General features: G+C 37.0%; 1 long non-coding RNA gene across 1 annotated transcript in view; it reads right to left on the reverse strand.

The window, feature by feature from the left end:
- The window catches only part of LOC106933589 (uncharacterized), an 86,333-nt gene extending 82,338 nt beyond the window's left edge, over window positions 1-3,995 (reverse strand). The window contains exons 1-2 of the long non-coding RNA XR_015763831.1: window positions 3,358-3,995; window positions 2,916-3,035 (exon numbers count right to left, since the gene is read on the reverse strand). This is a non-coding gene — a long non-coding RNA (uncharacterized LOC106933589). The remainder of the gene's footprint in view (window positions 1-2,915; window positions 3,036-3,357) is intronic.
- Window positions 3,996-9,373: the final 5,378 nt, after the last annotated feature.

Raw genomic sequence — 9,373 nt, forward strand, 5'->3', positions numbered from 1 at the left:
AGGTTTTTTTGTTTGTTTGTTTTTTACAGTAATCTGCTAAGCGTGCATATGCTCCATTATTCCTGCCCAAATATACATGTTTGATGGCTAAAGCTGCCATATGGAGAGTTAAGCTTTTGGATGTTCCTTTTTTTTCTTTCAATTTAATTCCTTTAGGAGTTGCAGATAAGGAGTTACAGTTCACCTAATTAAAAAGAACTGAACCGAAGGGTGAGAAATGAAGAGTTAATGAAGGCCTGGCATAGAAATCTCCAAATACCATTTCTATCAATATTTATTTTTTTATCATCATTAAATGTGAGATTAAAATTAGGAATAATAAAAAAGTAAAGACCAAGGTGTGTAATTTCATCTGTACACTTGTATTTTTTTTTTTTGTTCTAATCTTGTAAACACTTAAATCCTGACATTTTGTAAGCCGCCACATCATAAAGTCTTTTTTATCGTAAGCTGTGAAAACTACAGTCTGAAGATAAAGACTTCCTGTGCACATGTAACCACAAAATTTAATGCATCATTTCCTGGGTGGTTAAGACCAATGCAGTCACCAGCATAGGAAGACAGCCATTCCACTTGTATTAACAGTCGCTTCAGTGTATTAAGCCCAACATTAAGTTCAGTGTACCGAGGTAATAACTTCACAAACAATGGCTGGGGCTCATCCCCAACAAGAACAGGTTATGATTTAGTCTAGTGCATTTTTGTGATAAGACCACAACAAACTGCCCACAACCAAAACTTCTTGCAGGATGTGGCTTCTGCCAACACCAATGTGCGTGTGCGTGTGTGTGTGTGCGCGTGTGTGTGTGTGTGTGCGTGCGTGCGGACGTGTGTGTGTGTTCGATGCCTGCAGTTAGATTTATTGGATTTGAGGAGATCACCTGCTGTGCACTGTGTGGTACAAGGTAGGTTTGACTTAGTTTCTCAGTGTGGCGCTGGCAAGGCTTTGGACTAACCTTCTAGTGCAGGTGTCACTAGACTGAATTGTTGTCATTACTCAATTAGAAGGAATTAGCCACTGGCTAACACAACGCTGTCATGCTGTGAGAACTGCCTCCGAGTTAGAGAACAGGCTTGGCAAGGTTAATTCAAACAGGACAGTAATGGAAACATTCACAACAGGCCCGCTCTTTGTGTGACGATATGCTGCATAAAGCCTGGGGATATTACCGTGTCCTCATCCCTCCGTAGAACAGAAATGACAAAAAGAATGCATGTTGCTCAAATACCCAGTAAGGTTAATGGAGTACGAGGTCAAACTGCAGCACACTGCTTAAACCTGCACTGGTGAGCCATTTCATAGTGTAATCATAAAACGTGTGTTTAAATAGGTCAATGATATTCCTGACAACAACTTCACACACATTTGGGGAAAAAATGATTTGAATTCTAATAAAAATAAATAAATAAATAAATAAAAAAGGCATTCTTTTTAGAAAGAGAATTAGATATTTTAATCACGGTGCCTGAAATCCTCAAAGCTCCTTAAGACATCTGTAAGTTCCCTTGAAAATTAACAACCTACTATTGTATTCATATTCAACTTCATATATCGGCAAATTTAAAAACTAGAATACGGGGAAAAGTTCGATATTTTTTGCAAATAATTTCTGAAGCTGAAATTTATACGTTAACTAGGTTCTCTACAAATAGAAATATTAGAAATATTTCAAGTTTTTATATATTTTAATATTGATTATGGCTTACAGATAAAAACCCAAAATTCAGCGTCTCAGTAAATTACAATATTATGAAAGGCTACAGAAATGTCTGGCTTCTAACAAATATATTTATTTATACGCCTTCATCTGCTTTGCTGGGTCTGGCGCCTCATCTTCATCAAAGCCCCACCGGGGTTTAAGTCAGGCAAGTTTGGTGTCCAATCAACCACAGTCACACCTTGGTCATTGAACCAGCTTTTGAAACCTTTGGCAGAGTGGGCAGGTGCCATAAAGCTTGTTAGCAGAAGGAGGCATGAAGCGCTTTCAATTTTTCTAGTAAACAGCTGCATTAGTTGTGGACTTCAGAAGACATAGTAGACCAACACAAGCAGATGACGAATAAAACAGTTTCACAATTAACAACACACCATGTTTCAACAAAGAGCCATTGCATGTTTCACGCAATTCATTAAAGCTACAATGAACCATGAAAACGTGTAGACTGTTTAGGTTTTTCTGTTGTAATCAATCTTTTTCAAGGCCACTATAGTCTTCAGAGCTGTATTGAATATAAAACAAGCAGGTGAGCTGAGTAGAAGAGAACATGATAGAGGTACAGGGATTTCTGAAGTGCAAAAAGGTATGGTCCAAAATCCCATTTACAGCTCAGACCTTGTAAAATATTATGTAGGATATGCATAGCACTGATGCAGAGGAATACAGACTATTGGAGCAGTTCTAGATTTGCTACTGGCAAACTTGGTTTAATAGTCATGATCAAAGCAACATAGATATCAGCTGGCAAAAGACAAGACAGTTAAATGAGTTTAGGCACATTAATTTGCATATGGTAGCTTTAGAACACCTTTTTGTGTCAAGGATTGAAATAACAGGTTTTATGTTCAAATGTTTTTCTAATCTAATTTTATTTCTATTTTGTTTTTATTTTCTTTAGTATGATTTTGGGTAATACACTTCATGTTCGCTTAATTTTAAGGTTAAGCTAATCATACGTTTCACACAATTCACCTTCTCAAATCAATAGTAGCACTTTAAATTAATCATACAAGTATCCTTTAAAGCTCAAAATAATATCAAATGTCAAACAGTATAATTTGCAAAAATAGAACAGTGTTTCCATTGTTCTTCAGCTTAGCAAATACTTAAGTGATGTGATCAGTTGCACACAAGTGTCCATGTCTAATCTATTCAGAGAAAATTTAAATTCCTACTTTGGTGTAGCAGTGAGTTTACCGTGAAGGTGGAACTATGCCTTGTCCTAATAGCAGTCCTAGAGATCACAGGGGAGGGCTCCGAGATTCACATCTGAAATCCAGGGTCTTCTCAGGGGGAATTGAAACTGTGCCCTGCAGGCTAGGCCACAAGAAATATAATTTTAGTCCACATGGCAAAAATAAGGAGGAATTTTAATCAAAATCAAGGTCTGTTGCAGGGCTACTTGACCTGAAAAACAAAATGGCGCTTGCACGTTCATCTAAGCCGCCTTAATCTTCTTCCAGAAAGGGCAATATTTTAAAAACATAATAAACCCAAATAATAAACATAAAATACACAGAGGTATACGGTGTTGAAAATAAAGGCTTAAATTGCTTCGTGTCGCAGTTTCGGCTCTTCGTCACGGTGCTTAAATGGAACTTAATTACCTCGTTGCTAGAGCACAAAAACAAAAACTTACCAAAACTCGTTGCATTAACGAGTTTTATTCTTTCCTCCAGTACGGAAAGAATAAAGGTTCTTGAAGACAATCTTTGATAATTTTCCAATATAGTAGCGATTATGGATACTCTGTAGTGTTGTGCAGACCTGTTCTCTAGACAAACTCGCGTCGCAAACAAAAAGAGCTTACGGGGAGGGGAGAGGGTTATAAAAGACTTTATTGACAACCAAAAAGTTTACAATATTGCTTATAAGATAAAAAAAAAATACTACCTCATGAGCCATTACAAAGGATAAGCACATTTATTTATAATGTAGTTTTCAAAAAAAAAAAAAAATTGGACAAAGGACTTTATTTATTTATCTATTTATTTAACTTGTATCAGCAACTGAATTTCTAACTTTTTTGCTTGTGTTGTTGCACAACACTGCAGAGTTTTTGAGATTACAGGGTTTTGAGTCATACAGTAATTCAACGTTTGTTTATGTAAAAGGTTCTAACAGAAGAGAGCTTCCAAAGGTTAAGAGGGGGCCATGTAAATAATTTGAGATGAATTTGGACAAAAACCTACTTAATTACTCCATGCCTGTATAAAACCATTAAATTCCCACTTAATAATAGGTAAAATAAAATAAAAATAATAATAATTTGATCAATAAAACATGAAATGGTCAAAAATTAAAGCAAGTCAGAAACCATCCAAAGTTAGCATTCAGTATAATTGACAGTGTGGTTTAAATCAAATCTGCTGAACAAGTGACTGGACATAACAAGCATGCATTTTATTATAATTTAGAACAGACACTGATTGTCATATGTTTAATGAACTTCCAGTATTAATGAAGTTCAACTAGCAGGACAAGATTTTTGCGTATCTAATCTCCAAGATACATATAAAAGATGTGCAAGATCAAGACTCATTTGTTCTCCTAAAAGTTCCAAGAGGTTACACTTGAGTCCACATGTAAAAGTAATGAAAATTAGCTCTTCACATATCTTCCATTCTTTTTTTTTTCTTCTTTTTTTGCACAGCTTTTGAGTGTCCCCTACATTATACACTTCAGCTCCAACTGACTCCAACAGCTTGTACCTCAGTTTGTGGATACTTCCCTAAAGAGAAAAACCTCATGATATGATGACCCATTAAAACAAGTGGTTTTATTTTGTAGCTTGATTTATAGGAGTAGCTAGCTCTGCTTTATGTAGTTGCAGCTAAAAAACACATTAAAAAAATCTGCTGACCGTGCAGCGCACTGTTTAAAGTGTCATCATTCGCTTCTTACGCTCTATGAAAGCACATCCCTCCTGATGGGTAAGTATGGACTCCAGCCGATGAGCTCCTCTGGTGTCCACTCTCTCTGAAAGCTAATGTTCATTATATAGTTAATAGTTGTAGAGAGGATCATGGTTGGTGATGGGAGGAAATAATTCTTCCACATCCCATGTGTGTGCTAGAATTTTCAGGCTTAGCAGAGGTCACTCTCTTTCCTCATTCAATTACAGACAGACATAAATCAAGCTGGTTCTCCAGCCATTTTGGGCAACTACTGAACAATTTAATATGACCTTGTTCAAATTTGCAAAGGAGATTTCAGTCTGTGCCACTCTGGCTCTTTTGCTGAGTAATTTAAGCAATGACAGCCCTGTCCCTTCTGTTATGTATTTTGAACAGTAAGCCATTAAGGTACCATCTGCTGGGCTGCACAGTAAATGAAGAAATTAGTCAGTTTTTTTTTTTTTTGTGGACCTCCAGCATGGTTTGGTAATCCTTGCTGTTAAGAGCGAAGTTCAGGTTGATTACACGTGGTTAAAGAAAAATAAAACTTGTACATAGTGAAAACTTTAAATTGGCACCTAAGGCAATGAAATAGAATTGTTTGGAAATCCATATTATTTCAGAGTTTGACTGTATACAGTGTGTAATCAAGATTAAACTAACCCTTCCATGCAACAACTGTTAAAAAAAAGTTGTCAGTTGTCACAGACAAAGTCAAATAGCCCTGCTACAGAGACAGGATCTACTTTGGATCAATCCAGAATGGTCTCAAGCTGTAGGATGCTAAATATTTCTTGCTGACTTAATATCCTCCACATTTTCTTTCAGTCATCTCCTCCTCTGCTGGTCATATTTTCTGTCAACTTATATCTTTATTTGCAAACAGAAAAGCAGCATGTCCTGCCGCAAGAACCTGACACAACTAAAAATTACAAAGACTGACACCAGTGGGAGAAACGCTGGTTCACATGGAAACTGAATGAATGCAGCTTTTGGACAGACATGGCTGACCACGAAGTCAGACTGGTTATTAACAGATAACTCCCCCTGTGTCATGAAACGCATGTTACTGTAGTTGTATGCTATTTAATATACACAATTACAATAAATTAACGTGTTTTAATTTATTGTAATTAAACATGTTAATTACAATAAATTAACACTTATTAATGTTAATTTATAAATGTTTTCAAGAAGAAAACAAAGAGGAATAAGGGGGCTATTTTTTCCATATTGTACATTTGAAAACAATAAAAATATCAAGACACTACAACATTATTGATAAAGATACAACATTATTGCATGCTTCCATCCTTACCTATTGCAAGTTAAGACTCTGCTTATGCTAGCATGCAAGCGTTTAGATTGCTGGAGGAAACTGGAGCGCCTTAAGAAGACTCACCCACTCACATGGGAAAGAGGCTGCAAGAAGACAGCTGTAACCTGAGGGAACTGGTAGACACAATTAGTCTAAGATCAGCTAAAATAGGGATAAAAGCATAAATGACTCATTTATTATTTTACTAAACGCTTATTTTGCTTCTCGAAAAGGTTGCAAAGTTATACGTCTTGTCATTGCAAATAACAATGTCAGCTGACCACAGAGGTTTGACAAAAAGTCCCCCGGCCAGGTATCTCTCTCTAATAGGACGGCTCGTACAACCACCTACCCTTTGTTGGCGCTGCCCATCTCTCACCCTCTTTCTCTCTCATACTGACAAGTCTGAAACTGACAAAATAACAGCCCACAATCCCTAAACTGCCCATCACTGTAAAGGTCAGCACAACACTACGGACATGGTCCCCTTCCAAACTCTTCAGCTGGCAGCACCACTGTCCATTACACCCAGAGACAGCGGCATAGCCCCTGCCCTCTCCCCTCCTTCTCCCTGTCCATCACTGCCATCCTGCTGAGCAGGTAATTGAGGAGGTTCTGCCTGGGAATCCTGGTGTCCTTTGACAGCATCCAAAGTGCTTAGAACATGTAGCCAGCAAGCCAGCTGTGTGTGTGTTTTTTTAATATTATTTCTTTTCCGTGTACAGCAGCTATGGAAGGCTTCTGTACACATTTAAATGACTTCTGTGGAGGCTGCTGCTGTTAGCCTAAAACAGAACTATACACATTATGGCCTTTTTAGCATGAATGCATTTTTTTTTAATTATGTAGGACAAAGACTCTGTTCCCATTGGGTTTTTGTTCACTTTACATAACCTGACCAAATTTTTGCAGCGCGTCTTCTTTGATTTTCTCAGATTATAAAAATATATGGCAGAGCTATGTGGGTCAGATCAGCTCGACGACTCTGATAGCATGAATAAACCTGTGATGTATTTCCATAAGAACAATACTGTAAGTGGTGTGTGTGCATTCAAGGATATCTTGGTTTCACATTCACATTACATATTTGTGCAGCACATGATTTATGTCCACTGCAAGTGTTCCATGCGAATGCAGGAGGTACTGTGACCTTTATCTAGCACAGTGAGATATATGGATATGGTGTTGGGCCATATAGCACATCTGACTATGATGCAGGGGACTGCAGCTTGCATCCACTTACAATGGAGCAGTTAAAGTTCACCTTTGGTTGAATAATCACCCTAACCTGGTTGCTTCACTTGCTTTTTTCTGACCAAATTCTGAGCTCATATCTGCAGACACGTGAATTAATATTTAATATAACCCTTTTATGTAGGCATTATGATTAATATGAGTAGCTCATATTAATCAGTATGTTTTCAATCATCTTTAAAGATGGAAAACATCTTTTCAAAGAGTGTTTTACTTGGCCATTCAGGTGAACTTCCTGCTCCTTGAGCTTCAAACATGTGTATGACAAACAAACTTAATAATACTATATTTGGGTGAGAAAAAATACAGTTATGTATAGAAGTCACATATATAATATATACATTTTTATTATTCAATTAACCTTGTCTTAAATGTACACACAGTACTTTTGTCAAATGCTTTCCCATTCAGTTCTTCATCTTGACTCTTAAAACCCTAATTTCTCCCACAATGCAAATGTACATTTTATTAATGAATATTTCCACAAAAATACATTCTAAACACAAGAGGAAAATGAGCATTATCTCAGAACAGAGTGATAAATAAGTCAACAGAAATCTGTCAGTCCGACGAAGTGCCAGTGATGCATGATGGAATATTGATAACAGTTTACTATTCAATTTTAATAACAGCAATTTGGTATCTAGTACTTTTAGAGATGGATGTCCAGACAGTGGCAGTGTCTAGAGTAACAAAGTCAAGTCCAATGAAATAACTCTAAGTATAAAATCTGAACCAGCAGATGCTCATGGAAACAGCATTTGAACAGCTGTTCACTGGTAGTGACAATTATCCATGAAAAAGTTACAACAGTTCTCAATCCTGTATATGTTGTTTGAATACATGATTATACAAAAAGTTGAACAAAAAACACGACTTAAGGATATTCTTCTCCACTCGTTGGTGTTATCTAGCAGTGTCACAGGATGGCGCAGAGAGAAGAGACTTGGGGAAGATTAATACAGATTGTGAACCAAAAGCACAGCATCTGCAGGGCTTGAGTTTGACAGGGATTAATCTGGAGTGCTGGTTTCAACCTGCACCATGAAACAAATTGGACTCCATGATAGAAGGATGAGGTCACCACCACTGATAAATGAGGGACGCAAACAGGCAAGATTCTTTATATCCTAAGAAAAGGTTGTAAATTGTAGTTGTTTTTGCAATGTGTGAGGATTCACATCAAGATTACCAAGGGCGATGCAAAAAACATGCAGTGCAGCGCAAAAATGTTGTGTCTATGTTTATCGGTTGTTATTCAAGTCACATGAGTGCACCAAAAACAACAACAACAACAAAAAACAGAAAAAAAAAAACACTTAAACCACTGCAGAACTCAGCTAAATTTAACATTCACGAAGGGGGAAAATGTAATTAGGTACAGGGACGATTGCTGTTTGATGCAAAGTATGGCTGGTTTTCACGTAAAAGCTGCTTTTTTTTGTTCATTCAAGTCATTTTGACTGATAACATTTGTTTTATCCAATTTTTTTCAGTGTAAAGCAAGAATCAGTGAAGACGCACATCCTTTTTTACAGCACCATAAGTGTTATCTTTGGACAAAAAGAGCAACGACAACTGATGATGTATCATCTTCTTTTAAGAGAAAAATGATCTCAGTGGAATATTTTACCCCTGCTTCAAACAGAGTTAAAATGATTGAAGCACTTACCTTCAATTATTTTAACTTGGTGGCATTATTGTCCTAAAATGCCAACAAGTTAAGAAAAGTAAAGTAAAGAAAAAGTATGTTTTTGGTACTGAATATTTCATGTCGGTATCTCAACATATTGACCACAATATGTGTTGTAAATTGAATGTATAACCAACAGGCACTTAATATCATCACTACCTGGATGTGTGAAATGTGAAAATGGACTGAGTGTGACAGGCGGGGAGTGAATCTGGGCAGCCACACTGAAGAACTGTGTCCACTTGACCTCTAAAGACCCGTCGTTGGAGTTAGAATCGAGGAAGCATGAAAAACTGTTTTCTGGCGCTCAGCTTTAAAACATACTTTTGTGTAACATCCCAACTTTCAGAGGAGATCATGATTTATCAAGAACCTCTCCACTTGGTGACTTGTTAAAGAAAATAAGATTGCGAATCCGGTGTGACCTTTGGCAGAAAGACGTAAACGTATGAATAAATTAGGAAGGCAAGAAATCTGCGGCTTCATTTTTATA

The sequence above is a fragment of the Poecilia mexicana genome, unplaced genomic scaffold, assembly GCF_051168715.1.
Source record: "Poecilia mexicana isolate PSO_F unplaced genomic scaffold, ASM5116871v1 scaffold_1, whole genome shotgun sequence".
Classification (NCBI taxonomy): Eukaryota; Metazoa; Chordata; class Actinopteri; order Cyprinodontiformes; family Poeciliidae; genus Poecilia; species Poecilia mexicana.